Here is a 17,194-nt window from a genome sequence, read left to right on the forward strand (position 1 = left end):
ATCATGAATCCCCTGAATATTAAGGAAACTGTCAGGTTTAAATATTCATGGATTGTGCTTGGGCACAATTTAAGATTAATGAGGTAGGTGACTCATATTTTTCAAGCATGTCCCTTCTCATTCTGTCAAGACGCACTGTCCTCAGTTTCTCTCGCACAAGTTACTTGACCATGCTTAACATCGAACAAACAAATTCTTCTACAGCTTTCTGGATAAATTAAAAGCTTTAAACTGCCTGTTTGCAGTAGTTCCCTTACTACTGCAGCCTTGTGGCTCCTTCAGATGTGATCAATCTTCTCAGTCGCTGCAGAGCTTTTGAAGATTTTCTGCTGAAACCCTCTAAATTTCCCTAGTTAGTTATTTTGTACTTTTAAAGTTCCTTGCTTTGTTTACTGAACTGAGCCATGTATTTTTCTCCGTCGTCAAGCAGGGCTGAATTAGCCATGACATTTGGGGTTGATGTCATCTGATGATGCTCTACAGACCCGGCTCTTAGAGCTCAGCAAAAACTTACTGAGCAGGTATGTTGGTTCCCACACGTGTGCTGCCTCATGAGCCCCTCAGTCTGATTTTGTCCAAGCATCCTCTCTCTCCTGATACCTTTTTCAAATGTTTTCAGCGGTTTCTGCCTCATTGCAGTTTTTTTTTTTTCTCCACTGCCTCGGCAGCCTTTCAAGAGCACGTTTGAGTGCTACCAAAAAAAAAAGTTTTTTTATTTAGTTGATAGGATTGCTCTTCCATGATATGTGGAGAGAGGCCCAAGAAGAAGCCAGTTATCAGCGGCTTTAAGTCTTGTTTCTGCGGGCACCAGATGTCCATCATCGATGCCCATGAGATCTGTTACAGGTATTCGGGCCCAGACTGCTACATGGGAAACTGCTATAGTTGCAATAGGATATATCCTGGGCCTGGAAAATACAGGATCTCCAAAGGTCAGAGGAGCCGCTCCTCGTCGAGCTCTCGCCACACATAGTTAAGCATGGATTCCTCCCGCCACTGCTCCGTGGCGAAAGCTCCCCTTTCTGCTGCTTTTGGAGGCCTCAGTGCTAACAAGAGAGATACTGCCATATTTGCCTAAACGAGGCTCATCCTTGAAGCTAAAGAAACATTATGATACTGTGACTGGGGCCTCCTTGATGGCACCAATCTTGTTCTGTGAAACACCACTAGTCTCCTCATCTTTCATGGTGTGGAAGACCCGTGTGGTGCTAGAACACATTTTCTTCCCAGATCCCCTTGTGTCCAGGGCACCATTTATAGCTTCAGTGTGGAGCACCCATTCCATGGCACGAAGGCTTGACATGATGGTGCTGATTCCATTCATTATACCTGTGGTAACAATTAAAAAAAAAAGGCATCATGTATTATCCTGCCAGCATAAATACTCTAGAGGGCATGGAGTGCCTCGGAACCTCTTTTCATTAGAACCAAGCACTTCAGCTCTTCTACAGCAGACAGGATCCTGTTTGGTTGTCTGAAGATGATGTCTTTTCTCCAACTCCAGCCCAAAAATCAAGTCACTGAATTGGTGAAGAATTTCTTTGCCTCTCTGGCTGCAAACAGGGTTCTCCTTAGCAGGATGAAATAGCCATGACACGTGGTGAGACACAGGCTGATGGTTGCATAGCAGAGCACTTACTGAACACAACATGGCCCCCCGGTGGAGAGTAGACTATTGGGAGAACAGGCTATACAAAACCTCTTGTCTAAAACTATGGTCATCTCTTGATATACTGTTCAGACAGTAGTGGGATGTGAAGGTGTGCATCTTTGCTGTTGTCTTCATTTAAGGTGGCCCTTAGGTACGACACTTAAGTCACCATGGCTGTAACTTAATGAGCCTTAACAGAATCTGTGATTAGTAGACCAGCTAGTACCTAAGAGTGCACTAGCCAATTTGACAGAGTTCTTTTGGTAACTGCCACTAACAGTCACGTTAAGATCAAAGGCAACAAACAACTGAGAAGCCTTCCTAGAATTCAACAAATGAGAAGCCTTCTCACTTTTATGAGCATGCAGCCTTTGGGGGAAAAAAGTAAAAAGAACAATAGCTTGATTTATGTGAAAAGCTGACACCACTTTAGGAAGGAATTTAGGGTGAGTGTGAAGTCCTACCGTACCATGGAAGAACTAGAAATAAGGTGAGTACTGAACTAAAGCTTGTAACTCACTGACCCATGGACATGACAGTCCCTAGCAACACCTTCCACGTGAAGAACTCCAAAGGAGTTGATTCCAAAGATTTGGTCAGAACGACATCATGATCCTAAGGCATCGGAGGCTTGGAGTGCCACAATCCTTTAATAAATCTGGATACCAAAGGATGAGTAGAGATTGGAACCCCTTCCATCTGTTGGTGATGTGCTGCAATTGACCTAAATTGTGTTTTCACAGAGGACATGTTGAGTCCCAGTGAAAAAAGGGAAAATAATGGAGCCGGGTCCCTTGGGCTATAAGTGAACGGTTCCAGAGAGTCAGATTGACACCCGGCTGAAAATCTCTTCAATTTGAAGCCATAAGCCTTCCTTATCTAAGACTTTCTGGCTGAGATCAACATATTTTCCATATCCTTAGGAAGGAGCATGGAGGAAATTACCATGCATTGGACATCTATGCTGTGAGGGCTAGAGAGGGTGATTCAGGTGACAAGGATGACCATCCTCCTGAGTGACATGGGATGGGGATGTACCCAGTGAAATCGGAGATGTAGCCTGATCCTGCTGTAGAGGGCATTTACCAGACCCTTTAGCACTACAGCCTTTTCACTTGAGAGGAATGCTCGCTCTTGAACTGAATCTATCAGTGCTCCTATGAACTGAATTCTCTGTACACGAGTGAGGCTAGATTTGGCAAAGTTGATCAGGTAACCCGGGGACTGAAGGAATCAGATTTTTTTTCCAAGGAGTTCAGAACCCACGACTGTGAAGAACCTGTCACCAACCAATTATCCAGGTAGGGAAAGATGCAGATTCCCATACAGCACAGGTATGCCGCTACCACAGCCAGGCACTTAGTGAACACTCTTGTGGGTTGCAGGTATCGGTTATGAATCCTATCCTCTACAAATCTGAAGTATCTCCATTGTAGATTATAAATTGTGATAAGAATTCCAAAGGTTGAATTAATGGAAGTATCATGTGAAGGGGATTCATCTTTAACTTCTCTTTCAAATCAGAAGTTAGTTCAGTTATTATAAATTCATAATTGGCTTCAGTTGCTCTCCCACACACACATCTTGGGAATGCGGAATGGAGAGGAATCCACTCTATAGATTTCTGTTGAAGAACCAGTTCTGCTTTCAGACAAAAATAGTGACTGAGACAGTCTGAATTCAAGACTGAAAACCATTGGGTCAAGGGTAGGTGAGAGAAGCACAAGTAGTAACCACATACCATAGTTTTCAGGACTCAGTGATCCTTTGCAATATTCTTTCATTCTGAAAGTAACGACTGGACTCTCCCTCTACCAGAGGCTATCCTCTGGGACCTTGTGGTTACTGCAGGGTTTTAGGTTGATGTCTCTTTCTTTGACACCCTCTGATGGGAATCTGTTGCTGCAAAGGCAGAGCAGACCAAGACCTCTGGAAAAATGCACGACTGTAAGAAAAGTATTGATGACTTGAAGCCAGACGTTGATTGCCTTCTCCTGAAGACAGAGCTTGAATAGCAGCTTGGTCCTCCTTAATTTGTGCACAATCGCCTTGACTTTATCCCCAAACATACTGTTCTCTAAACAAGGGACCGCCACAATTAAATCATGGACATCCTCTCTCAGACTTAAATTAACCAAGCCAACTGACTGGCCTTAATGGCAGTCACTGGCTTCCTCATCTTGGTGTTGAAGGCTTTGTTTTAAAATTTGAAGAGAGACTGGTGAGGTGTTCTTTTGGCTGTATAACTCCTCCCCATGTCTGCACTGCCTGCTCTGTGAGGGTTGGTGTGCCATGCAATATTTTTGTTAATGTAAGCATGCTTTGAATGTGAAAAGGCTGGGAAACACTATACTAGAGCATGTTTCCATGAGACAAGCTCTATGGGTGCTAAAATCATAGTAGAACCAAATCACTCTGGGACTTCCTGTCTTGGTAGCTATCCTATTCCAGTTTGAACCGGGATTACCCTTTCAAATCATTCTTCATCAAATTGTCCCCAAACTACAGATGCTTCCAATCTGGATTTCGTAACACCAAATTGTCACTAAGGATACTTCCAGCCTAGGCTAGTGCATATAGCTAAAAGGGCTTCACACTCAGAACACCTCATTCCTCCAGGAGAAGAAGTTGCCCACCAACCTACTGGAACGAAGGGGAATTCAGAATGCTCTAAAGTTTTTTCAGAAATCAGATGGTCAGCAAAATTGCTTTGGTCCAGTCAGTCTACCTGAACGAGGTGAGAGGAGCAGGCTTCATCCTCCTATATTGGGGAAACTGTCAAGGTGTGTAACTGGGCCATCTCTCATGGGATGACCTTAAGAACCATATACCTAGCAGGAAGAGAACATCCTAGCAAGTAGACTATTATCGCCCTGGACTCCACAAATAATTTCTAGATGTGGCAAACAGAATCTTTCTTGAGTTAGGTACACCCAAGGCAGACTTGGATTTGCAACATCCTTGAATAAGGAAAATACCATTCTGCTGTTCGGAAGACAGACTAGCACCAGACATCTTCTCCTATAATTGGGTCTTCTGTACGAGTAATGAGATTGAGTTCTGCCTTCCCTGGTTCTCAGTCTACTGCTCTAACTACTAGGCTACTCCTCCTCTTAAGACTCTAAAACATACAAAAGTTATTAAAGTAGCTTTTGTGTGGGACAAGAGAGAGGATCTAGAGTTTTGTCCCCAAACTAGATGGAAAATCTCTATTTAAAATAAGAACTTCTGCTGGGTTCCTTTCTAAAAGACAGAAGGATATTAGACATCTTTTTGGAGAAACCAAAACATTGTATTACATCCTCCTCCATCATCCTGACTGTGAGGGCAGAGGATGAATGTTAGGCAGAGTAATGATCCCTGGTTCTTTATGATCAGAGTTGGGCAAATTCCCAACTTGAATAGTTTTCTCAGGAATAAATCCTCAAAATGTGGAAACTAAATCCATTTTGGCCAAAATGAACTATGAGGATCATAATTCCCTTGTCCCTTCTGAGTTTTGTTAAGGTTCTGCCTCAAGGCAGATTACAATTTAAATTAGACAATTCTATTTGAAACAATTTATAGTTGGAATCAAATTTACAGTTAGAATCATATTGGGACCCAAGTATATAATTTAGTCCTTAGTCAGTCAGAAGTTTGGCTAGCTAGGACAGGGATTGAGGATCTCTGCAGGGAATACTTGGCTGAAAAGTCATGCTTTAGCTTTTATTCCTGAAAATGGGATAGTATATTTCAAGTCGTAAGGATAGTGGTACCTTGTTCCAAATTTTTGGTGCATAACAGCTGAAAGCCTGAAATCTTGTACAGGCAGGGGCGGATTGGCCTATCGGGGGATCGGGCATCCCCCGGTGGGCCAGTCGCTCTAGTCACGTGGTCTGCCCAGCAGGGCTGTGACAGAGCTGCGCTCGGCAGACCATGTGGTATCTCCTGGGCGGCAAATCCCCGGGCCGGTCGTTATCGGGAATCTGCCCCTGTGTACAGGGCAATCTTGCAGAGGCCAGAGCAGGAGAAGAAACAGCTATTTGGGAGTACTGAGTTCCCTTGTTGGTGTGTAGAAAGAGGGAAGTTGAGAGGGGTACTCAAGGCCTGTTTATTCAAGCACTTGAAGACAAAGCAGAGAGTTTTGAATTGTATTTTACTTTCGACTGGGAGTTTTTGCAGTTGATGTAATATTGGTTTTATATAGTCGGTTGTTTTGGCTCTTACCAAACTTCTAGCAGTAGTGCTTTATAGGAGGTGGAGGTACCTCATACTGTATTGTGGGATGCCATTGAAGGAGTTGCAGTGGTCAGTTCAACTGGTAATTAATGCATGAATTATAGTAGCAAGATTGTTAATCAAAGTAATTACACAGGTGGCAGATCTGGCATAGGTACATAAAGGAGGTCATTACCATCTTAGTATTATGAGTTTCCATGGTGAGATTTTGATCAAGCTGAACCTCAAGGTTTCGTACTGACTTCTTAGGATGTAAGGGCTTTCAAATGGCAGATGAAATTTAATGTGGACAAGTGCAAGGTAATGGATAAAGGGAAAAATAACCCTTATTGTAGTTACATAATGTTAGGTTCTATCTTAGGAGTTACCCCCCAGGAAAGAGATCTAGGCATCATAGTAGATAATACATTGAAATTGAAATTGTCAGTTCAGAGTGCTGTGGCAGTCAAAAAAGCAAACAATGTTAGGAATTAGTAGGAAGGGAATGGCAAATAAAATGTTGGATGTCATAATGCCTCTGTATCGCTCCATAGTGAGACCGCACCTTGAATACTGTGTACAGTTCTGGTCACTGCATCTCAAAAAGGATTTAGCTGCACTGGAGAAAGTGCAGAGAAGGGCAACCAAAATGATAAGAGGCATGGAATGGCTGCCCTATGGGGAAAGGCTAAAGAAGTTAGGGCTGTTCAGTTTGGAGAAGAGACGACTGAAGGGGGGATATGATAGAAGTCTACAAAATCATGAAAGGACTTGAACAAGTTAATATGAATTGGTTATTTACTCTCTCAGATAATAGAAGGACCAGGGGGTACTCCATGAAGTTAGCAAGCAGCTCATTTAAAACAAATCGAAGAAATTATTTTTCACTCAGCGCATAGTTAAGCTCTGCAATTCATTGCCAGAGGATGTGGTTACGGCAGTTAGTGTAACTGGGTTTAAAAACGGTTTGGATAAGATCCTTGATGAAAAATCCACAAACTGCTATTAATCAGTAAGGAATAGTAAGCTTGAGATCTGTTTAATGTTTGGGTACATGCCAGGCACTTGTGGCTTGGATTGGCCCTGTAGGAAACAGGATGCTGGGATTAATGGACCCTTGGCCTGACCCAGTATAGCATATCTTATGTTCTAATGTAAGGGGTACCTGACAGCGAAGGTAGCGATCATAGGGGATGACCCTGCCAGCTGAGCCAGAGGAGTTTGTTTGGAGAGGTTATTTTAAGTTTGTGCTTGGGTAAGCCATTAGGCTACTTCTGTAAGAGGTTGACAATGGATGGTTTGGTTGGGCCCCATTTTAATGCACAGATGGATATCAACAGCGAATAGTGGCATTCAGTGTTGATAGGGCAAATGTAAATATTGAAAAGGATCAGGGAGAAGCACTCCACAGATGAAATGTCTGTAGTAGGATCTTCTCTACCTTTCATGGGGAGATTGTCCTAAAGTATTGACAACAGGCTATAGTCTGGAGGGGAGAGGATTGAATCGATCATGGTAAGAGGGGTGATTTTATTCTTGGGGTGATTTGGGTCCAGGATTAAGAGGGGTGGGGATGGCGGTGGAGGGCATCAAAAGAGGAACAAATAGCTTGGATTTTTCTCCATGAAGAATTGGGCAAAGTCTTCAGCTTGTATAAATCTCTAGGTGGTAGGAAATATGAGGGGTTCAGGTTTGGAGAGTTTTCTTACCTGTTCAAAAAGTTTGCCTTAATGGTTCATAGATTGTTCTAGTTGTTTGAAGATGTAGATTTTTATTTTTGCTTGTGGAATGGCTGCGTTGTATTTTTTGGAGTGCTCTTTACAGAGATAACGGTTGGTATCTTTGTTTTTGTTTCCGCCATGCCCGTTCAAGTTGTCAGGATTGTTTAAGAAGATGACTTTAGTGGAGTCATGGGAAATTCCTGGGGGAATTCTGATAAGATTGGGACTGAGAGGGGCTAGAGTCTTAATAGCCATAGAGAGTTTATCATTCCATTGCTGGACTGTAGTTCTAGTGGGTTTGTGGCAGATAGGGGTTGTTGGTATGTTAAGTTTGATTACATTTTTTTGCTTGTAATAGAGGATAAGTTTCTGGTATGAGGTTTGGGTGTGGGAATGTGGAGAGTTTGTTGTGAGATCAAGATGGTGGCCCGGACTAGACTGTAATCTGACCAGGAGATGGGGACCAATGATATTGTTAGAATCGAGCTTAATACTTGAGGAATAGAAGATTAGGTTGAGAGAGTGACCATGTTTCTAAGTGGGTCCTTGATTAGCTGCGGGAAGCTGAGGTTATCCGTGTTGTGCTGGAAAGTGGTGGCATTCCCTTTAAGGGGAGCCCTTCGTGTGATAGTTGAAGTCTTCTGGTACTAAGAGGTTGTTGGTGGTAGTAGTGGCCATGTCGCATAGGAATTTGGATAGTTAAAGGAAGGAGTCAAGCTGATTATTCAGTGGGAAGTAGTAGATGGTCACTCATTGCCGTAGAATCTAATTACTGATTTGCTATTGAAGGCTAGTGAGTGCTTAAAGATAGCCCTCTAGATTGTAAGCCCTCTGGGACAGGGGAATATCTATTATACCTGAATGCAACTTGCCTTGAACTCAGATTTAGAAAGGCAAGAAAGTGAATCTGAAAAAAAAAATCCAAATTAAAACCAACGTTTGTTGGGGTTTGCATCATAAAGAGGGAAAACTCATTTCTGTGCAGCCTTTACTGGTCAGATTCATTCTCACCCAACTGATGAAAGCTCCCTTTGAGCCTCTAGACTCTTGTGAGCTTCAGAACCTGATGTAGAAGGTTCTTTTTTATTTTTTTTTTGGGCGCCAATTTCTTCGACTTGCAGAATCATTGAGTTTCTGGCCTTTAATGACTTACTGTATCTGCCTTATACCGGATTTCATTATAATTAGGTGGTGCTTAGTACACATCTCAATCGCCTACCTAAGGTGATGTATGATTTCCACCCCAATTGCCCTTCCAACATTTTTCCCAAGGCCATACATTCATAAGGGTAAAAAAAGTTCTTCGTTCCCTGTATTGCAACAGAGCTGTTGCCTTCGGCCTGGAGTGAACTAAAGCCCATAAAAAGACTACCCAGCTCTTTTAGTTGTTTAAGCCCCAATATGACTGGAAATGCAACGAAAAATCACTGGTTAGATCTCCCGTTATACCCAGGCTAGCCTAATCTCAGTAGGCCATGTCAAGGCCCGTAATTTAAGGGCCATGGCAAAGTCTGTCACCCAACTAAGGTTTACCTCTGTTAAGGAGATTTGCAAGGCACAGCCTTCCAGTGAGATACTAACTTGAACTGAGCTAAAAAAGAGCTAAAAAACCTTAAACAACAACTTCGGAAATCTGAAAAGATCTGGCGTAAGAATCCCTCACATACTCACCTGGCACAATTTAAATCCTCCCTAAACCTCTATAGTGACAAACTTAACATGACAAAGCGAGACTTCTATGCCAACAAAATACACCAATTCCAATACAATCCTAAAGTACTATACGACTACGTGAACTCACTCACCAAGACAACTACTCCTGACATCCCTGATGTAGTAGCCAAATCCAAATGCGAAGAACTTGCCACATTCTTCCAAACCAAAGTAGATAAATTGCTATCCAAGTTCTCCTCCTCTACCGGTCCCAGCAACCACTTCGAATTGGCCATCAATCAAACAAAGACCAGTAACTATACTAAAGTTCTCTCCTCCCTAGACTGCACTTCCACATTAGAAATAGAAACCTTTATCAAGAAAGCCAAACCGTCCACTCACCCATCTGACACTATACCCACTAAACATCTTCTCACAATACCCAACATCATTGCCAAACCTTTAACAAAAATCATTAACCTGTCTATTAACTCTGGGCAGGTACCCCTCCCCCTGAAACAGGCAATTGTCAAACCTATTCTAAAGAAGCCCAAACTTGACCCTTCTGATCCAGCTAATTATCGCCCTATATCAAATCTTCCATTCATTTCTAAACTCCTTGAAAAAACTGTCAACAAGCAACTTACAGAATACCTTGAAGATAATCATATCCTTGCCCCCGCACAATACGGTTTTCGGAAATTTCATAGTACTGAGACTCTTTTACTTTCCCTGACAGACCACATTATCAAAGGATTTGAGAAAGGGCAATCATACATTCTTGCCTTCCTTGACATATCCTCCGCTTTTGACACCGTCAGCCATCCTATTCTCCTACAGCGGTTGACTGAAATTGGCATTACAGGCGTTGCCCACAACTGGTTCAATTCCTACCTCAGCAACAGAGATTACAAAATTCAATTAGGAAATCACGTATCCAAGGCCATCCCCCTCAACCGAGGTGTCCCTCAGGGTTCTTCCCTATCCTCTACCCTATTCAATATATACATCCTACCTCTCTGTTACTTCCTTTCCAGTCTAAATCTCCCTCATTACATATACGCTGATGATGTTCAGCTGCTCATACCCATCACCGACTCTCTATCGAAAACCATGGATTTCTGGAATGAAACCCTCCTCTCCATTAACAATCTCCTATCTTCCATCCACCTAGCCCTTAATACCACGAAAACTGAAATCATGCTCATCTCACCCCAAAACCAACCAATCCTCCCCCCTATTACGCAGTTCCAATTTGCCCAACAAGTCCGTGATCTGGGAATCATCCTTGATGGTCATGTCACACTTAAGAAATTCATCAATAACATACTCAAAGACGGCTTCTTTAAACTCCACACACTAAAAAAAACTCAAACCCCTACTACATCCCCCCGATTTCCGTACAGTGCTTCAAACTACAATCTTCGCCAAGACTGACTACTGCAATTCCCTACTTCTCGGCCTACCCAACAATGCCATCCATCCCATTCAAATCCTGCAAAACACCACAGCCCGGATATTGACCAACTTACGTAAACATGACCATATTACCCCTGTTCTAAAAGATTTACATTGGCTTCCAATAGCTTCCCGCATACAATATAAGGCGCTCTCTCTAATCCATAAGGCCTTATACAACCCTGAAATGAATTGGTTTAACGATTCCTTCCATTTACACCAGTCTATTAAGCCTACCAGACATGCACACCTTGCAACCATGCCTATCCCTTCTCCTAAACTCTACAAACTTACTTCCACGAGAGCCCGTGCATTATCTATAGCCGGGCCGACCCTCTGGAATACAATGCCAGTTGACTTACGGCAAGAGGAATGCCTCAAATCTTTCAAGCGGAAGCTTAAGACCTGGCTCTTTGCTAAAGCATACACCTAATTTTTCACTCTTCCTATCCATTATATCCACCTTCCACTCTCCCCTCTACTTTCCCCTTCACTGTCCCTCTCTCCCTCTCTCCCCTCCCTCTTTCCCTCTTTCCCCCTCCTACCTCTTTCCCCGCTCCTCCCTCCTTCTCAGCTCTCCTCTCTCCTCCTCCCCTTTCTCCCTCACTAGCCTGCCTGCACTTCTTAGTCTTTATTTTCCATTGTACATATGTATATATTTGCAAACGTTGCTATAATATAATTTAATGCAAACTTTCCCATGTTATCTCCCACCCCCTTTTAATACCTTGTTCGCATGTTTTAATCGTTCAATGTAAAGCGCCATGCCTAGCACCAGTTTATGTTACAATGTGAACCGATATGATATCCTGGATGAATGTCGGTATATAAAAATTTTAAATAAATAAATAAATAAATAAATAAATAAATAAACTGTCCATTTTCCATCGTCTCTTTCAGGGCTGGAGCCCATCTTCATCCTTCCGAGGGCCCATTTTATAATTTACAGTTGCCTTCCCTGCTTAAAAAAAAAAAAAAGATAAAACTTTTCCCATCAATGCCTATGGGCATTTCTTGTAGTTTCACTTTTTTTAGTCGAGGACTTGCTCTTTTGCTGTGGAGTCCTGCGTGCGTGACTCAGCGGCTGCGGAGAAAGTGAAGTTGCTTTACCCGTAAGGTGTTATTTATTTATTTTATTTAATAGCTTTTATATACCGACGAACGTTGGGAACATCTCGTCGGTTTACAGAGAACAGAACTGAGCAACAGGCTTTACAATTATCATATAATTATATAAGGAACATTAAAAAGCATACAATTAACAGTGTAGAATATACAAGGAACATTAAAAACATACAATTAACAGAGTAGAATATACAATAAATAATTAACTAAGTGGTATGCATGATAGAGGTTATCCATCTAAACGGGGGGGGGGGGCAAAGAAATTCTGATAAATAGGAAGGATATCAACATTTGTAGGCGGCATATAAACACGTGTTTGGGAATAACAAGTTCTTATGTACAATATACAATATGTTGTCCTGGTAATTTCACTTTATGGGGTGTAGGGGAGATGGGAGAGTGTCAGGTGAAGTGGAGAGGGTGTGGATAGGAGGTGGAAAGGATGGGGGGGAGTGAGGGAAGAGGAGGGAGGTGATGAGTTGGAGGGGGGGGTGCTAGTGACTGTGTGCATGTTAGGTGTATGAGTGTTTGAAGAACCAGGTCTTCAGGTTTTGCCTGAATATTTTTGGGCAGGTTTCTTGGCGGAGGGAGGTAGGTAGTTTATTCCAGAGTAAAGGACCTGCTAGGGAGAGGGCCCTTTCGCTTGTGGTGCGAAGTTTAGTAAGCCTAGGTGATGGGGCGTGTAATGTTGCTAGATATTGTTTTCTAGTGGGTCTATTGCTGTTGTGAAAGGAGAGGTGTTCTTTGTACCAGTTCATGTTCTGGTTGTGAAGAGATTTGTGTATTAAAGTGAGGGCTTTGAAGGTAATTCTAGATGCTACGGGTAACCAATGTAGATGTTTGAGTACCGGGGTTATGTGATCATTTTTGTGGGTGTTGGTGAGTATTCGGGCAGCTGCATTTTGGAGGAGTTGTAAAGGCTGTATGGTGTTTTTAGGTAGGCCTAAAAGCAAGGAGTTGCAGTAATCTATTTTTGATAGGATGAGTGCTTGTAATATAGTACGGAAGTCACTGAGATGTAAGAGTGGTTTGAGTCTTTTAAGGGTGTGTAGTTTGTAGAAGCAATCTTTAAGGGTGTTATTGATGAATTTCTTGCAATTAAGGTGACAGTCAATGGATACGCCGAGGCTTCGTACATGGGTGGGGAAGGTGATGTTAGTGGAGGGATTATTGTTGTGTGTGTGTGGGGGGGTCATAAGATGGGTGGGGGAGATGTTAGGGGGTGAAATAAGGATGAGTTCCGTTTTAGTAGCGTTGAGGGCGAGAAAGTTGTTGGATAGGAGGCTGCTAATTTCAGAGAGGGCGGATTTCCAAGTTTCAATGGCTTTGTGTATAGAGTCTTTAACCGGGATAAGTATCTGCACATCATCGGCATATATGAAGTGCGGAAGGTTAAGTTTAGCGGAGGTGTTCCGTGAAGACAGCAGTTTACCATTCAGACAAACCCTCCTGCCTCCCTGTGAGAGTTGCTCTACGCAGCGCAGGAACCACCACGCAGGAGGAATGAAAGGCTTTTGCCTTTTTCCAGAAAATTGGGGAAGACAAACAAATCCTTCTGTTTGACACCAACTGCAGTTCTACAACACTTGTGTGTGACCAGTGAAAGGTTGTCTTTGGGGATCAGCAGTTCCAGGTAAGCAATTTCACTTTCTGGAGACGAGATAAAGAAAATAGTTTTGTGAGCAGAGCAAAAGAAGTTTGGTGTAACAGAACTTTGATTGCAGTACTTTGTACTGAAATTTAAAGACAAAAACCCCAGTTTTCCTTATTTTTGTTTTTGTTTGGAAGGGTCTTTAAAGTTTTACAGAAAAGAGAAGGGGGTTTGAGAAACATTGACGGTAGATGACAGCAGATAAGGAGCAAGTGACCCACCCAGTCTGCCCAGTTAAACTTATACACTGGTAAATAGCTTTTCCCGGTAACATGCAGCTTCCTTATTTATTTTCTGCTCTTCAGCTGCTGGTTTGCAGGGCTTTCTAGATGCAGTTTCATTGCAGCCACATTTCTTGAGCCAGTTAGCAGCGGTGGGCATTGACTGACGACCTCCTGGAGCAGTAGATTGCATTAACTGCTCTGGATTATATCAGATGTCGTCAAACTAAACTAATTCTGCACCCGTTTGCCCTGTTTAGATAAGACAGAATGCAGCTGAAAAATGGTGCTTTATTTAGAGGATTATGTAAGAAACGGACTATTTAAATGGTAAAAATATGCTGGAGAGGCCAACAGATTTCAAAACACGCAAGAAAATATACAGGGGACAGAACCAACTACTTACAGTCTCACAAGCAAAAGTAGTCATTTTGCATCCTGGAGCAACAAGTATTTCATGTTGATTGCAGTTTTTTTCCCCCACCTTTCTCTGCTTCCTTTGAACTGAGCCAGATTCAGTTTGTAGTGCTTTTCCTAATTAAACTTCAGATTGCTTACCCTGGCTTTCATTGCAACACGCTACTGATTTGTACCCTTCTTACTTAATGGTGTTCGATCACTAACGCCTGCCAGTTTCTACGGAAAAATGCATTTTCCTTTTGTTTGTCCCCCACCTCCGCTTTTGCTTAATTGGATATTCCAGTCGCAAAGGGTCTATTGCTTTATTAACACAAGTGCAGAGGTTAACCTCACAGATGTTGCTAATCTGAATTGCGAAGTCCATCTATTTTTTGCCAGCTTCTTTAGGTGGGTACTAAATTTAGACCTTAGCTGTTGAATGAAACCTGCACATAATTGTGCCCGTCATCGGTGGTTTGTTTATATCTTCAAGAATAGGCTATGGTGCAACAACTGGACGGAACATCAACAGGCGTGGTTTTGGCCTTTTTTTGGGGGGGGGGGGGGGAGTGGAGATTGGTAGGGGATTTGTTTATTTGCTCCTTATGAGGGCAGTTTCCAAGCCATATACGTGGATAACGTTTTGTTTGAAAGCAGCATTCTTATGCCAGCTCCAAGGGGCCGATGCAGTAAATTTTGCGGAAAGCGGGCGCTGACTTTTCAGGGTCCTCTTTCTTAATGCAAATTAGGGGGTCACGCTAGCAAGGAGGCGCTAGGGTCGTTTGTGCGACCTTAGCGCCTCCTTGCTAAAGTGACCCCATGGCAGCTGCCGGTTATGAAGACCGACCCCGGTAAACTCTGCCTCGGTTTTCATAACTTGGCGGTCTGCCGAGGTTGGGTTTTTTTTTTTTGGGGGGGGGGGGTTTATTGAAGTACCGAAAAGCATTTTTTTCTGCTTTTCGGTACTACTTCTACGTGCGCTCAGCTATTAACGCCTGCTCCAGGCAGGCGTTAATAGCTGAGCGATAAATGTGCGTCTGAGACGCACATTTTGAGCGCTAACTCATTCACTCCTCGTCGGACGCGGGTTAAATAGGCGCTAATCCCCCTATTACATTAGGGGATGGATTAGCGCCTATTTAACCCGCGTCAGATAGCGGGTTAAACAGTGCGCGCGGCTGAGCGCACTGAATTGCATCGGCCCCCAAGTGAGCACTGGCTTTCCCAGCATGCTTGGCCTGAGCCAGGTGAAAAAGAGGCGGCGTGGAGGGAGGAGAGTGGCACTCGGACATTCGCTTTTCAGATCCACGCCTGTTCTTTTCGTCCTCCACTCTGTCACCTGCACAGATAGCAAGGGCAAAGTGTACAGGCAATTTTTTTTATTTTGTTTGTTTTAATCTCTTATTAATTTTTAACAAAGGGCTCACTGGTTGACACTTCTCAGTGATCTGTCATAACAAGAGTAATATCGCCCCATAAAAACCCAAACCGTCCCCTACCCACCCCTTCCGAAGCCACACATTACAAAAAGCTCCAACCCGTTGGCTCATAACCTCCTTATCCAAGCTGATTACTAAAACAGTTACCAGTTATCATCGAGCGCAGGTATTTTTAGCGTGTTCGCTGCACGGTTGCTGGTTTTCCTAGAGAAGCAACATGGAGTCAAAAATGCCAGCATGCACAGCAAACCATGCAGGCTGTGTTCAGAATGAATCCAGCTAGGGCGCTCTCCCTTGGCGCCTTGTGTAAAAGTGAAATGTTTTGGGCTGCTTCTGTGTCACTGATTTTAATGTGATTTTTTTTTTTTTTTTTTTTTTTTTACAACCAGCCCCATAACTGGGTTGTAGTGCTGTGACACAGGGGATGCACAATTTTAAGTCTTCTATCTGCCTGGGGCACAAAGGTGACCAGTTGAAAGTCCAGGGAGGCGGCTGTCAAAATACCGGTGCACAGATTTAGACTTAGTAGCGACTTCCCTCTACCCTTGGATGGAGAAGGGATCTTGTGTCTTCTGAGCATACAGTCTGGGGTCAGCAATTATAGAGGAGCAATTTAAAAAAAAACAAACCAAAAAAAAAAACCTAAAACTTTTTTTTTTGAGTCTTAACACTGCAAAAGGAATATAGAGTCTGAAGCTCAGAATGTGTTTTAGGATAGTTTTTCTCTGTCAGCTACAGAAAACACATCCTGAACTTTTTGCTCTATTTTCACTGCATTGGTAACCGAATGTTGAAAGAAAAAAATGAACTGAACTGATGTGAACCTGGATTCACAGAGCAGACACACACACTCACTCACTCACACTCCCACGCTGTGGCTTGATCAGAGACCATTTTTGGCTTTCAAAAATGTTTCTATTAGTGTTTTGTTCACTAAATAGATCAGGAAACTGCTGACACGTTTGTGTGAGAATAGCTAGGGAGACAATTAGAAATATTTTGTGTATAATACAGCACAAATTGTCACAGAAAAAAAACAGAGCAGTCTCAAATTCCTCCCCCCGCCGTGCTACATTGCTTTCTTTTGCATGGATATGCAGCAACTGGCATGGTGCCAACATGTGCCCTGCACACTGCAAACTAAATGTACCGAAGTGGAGACCCGGGTTGAATTAAAATAAGACTTGAGCTAGTTTAAAGGCCGGGAGGGGGGAGGGGGGGGACCCACGTTACAGAGCACTGAATAACAAGCTGAGGCTGTGGGAATCGAGGGGGAAGGGGTGGGGGTGAGACCTGCCACTGTTTTAGTGCATGTCCTAAGTGCAGGGCTGCTGGCAGAGAAGTTACGTAATGCAGCTATCAAAGAGCAGGAATGCCAAACAGCGGGTCAGCTGTTACCCGGAGCGCTTCACTGCTTCCTTTCGGACAGCTGATCTCTCCCATCTCAAGAGGCAGCTCGAATCATCAGTCTAAGGAAAGGCAAAACAAAAAAAGAGAGAGGGGGGGAGGGGGGAGGCCGGCCCCGGCAGGAACTTGGCTGCCCACGTTTCACGGGAGACTTGCGTTTCAGAGAATCCCGGTTTTTGGGTTTTTTTGTTTTTTTCTCTCTCTCCTCTTTGATGGCACGGGCTGACCGAGTTCAAGAGGCGTTTTCCCAATGGTGTTTCAGAATTACT

The 17,194-nt window shown here is 43.2% G+C and overlaps 1 protein-coding gene across 3 annotated transcripts in view; it reads left to right on the top strand.

Moving 5' to 3' along the window:
- Positions 1 to 17,194, top strand: part of MAP3K7 (mitogen-activated protein kinase kinase kinase 7) — a 206,528-nt gene that overhangs the window by 132,998 nt on the left and 56,336 nt on the right. The gene's annotated exons all lie outside the window — the stretch shown is intronic.

The sequence above is a fragment of the Rhinatrema bivittatum genome, chromosome 3 (genome assembly GCF_901001135.1).
Source record: "Rhinatrema bivittatum chromosome 3, aRhiBiv1.1, whole genome shotgun sequence".
Classification (NCBI taxonomy): Eukaryota; Metazoa; Chordata; class Amphibia; order Gymnophiona; family Rhinatrematidae; genus Rhinatrema; species Rhinatrema bivittatum.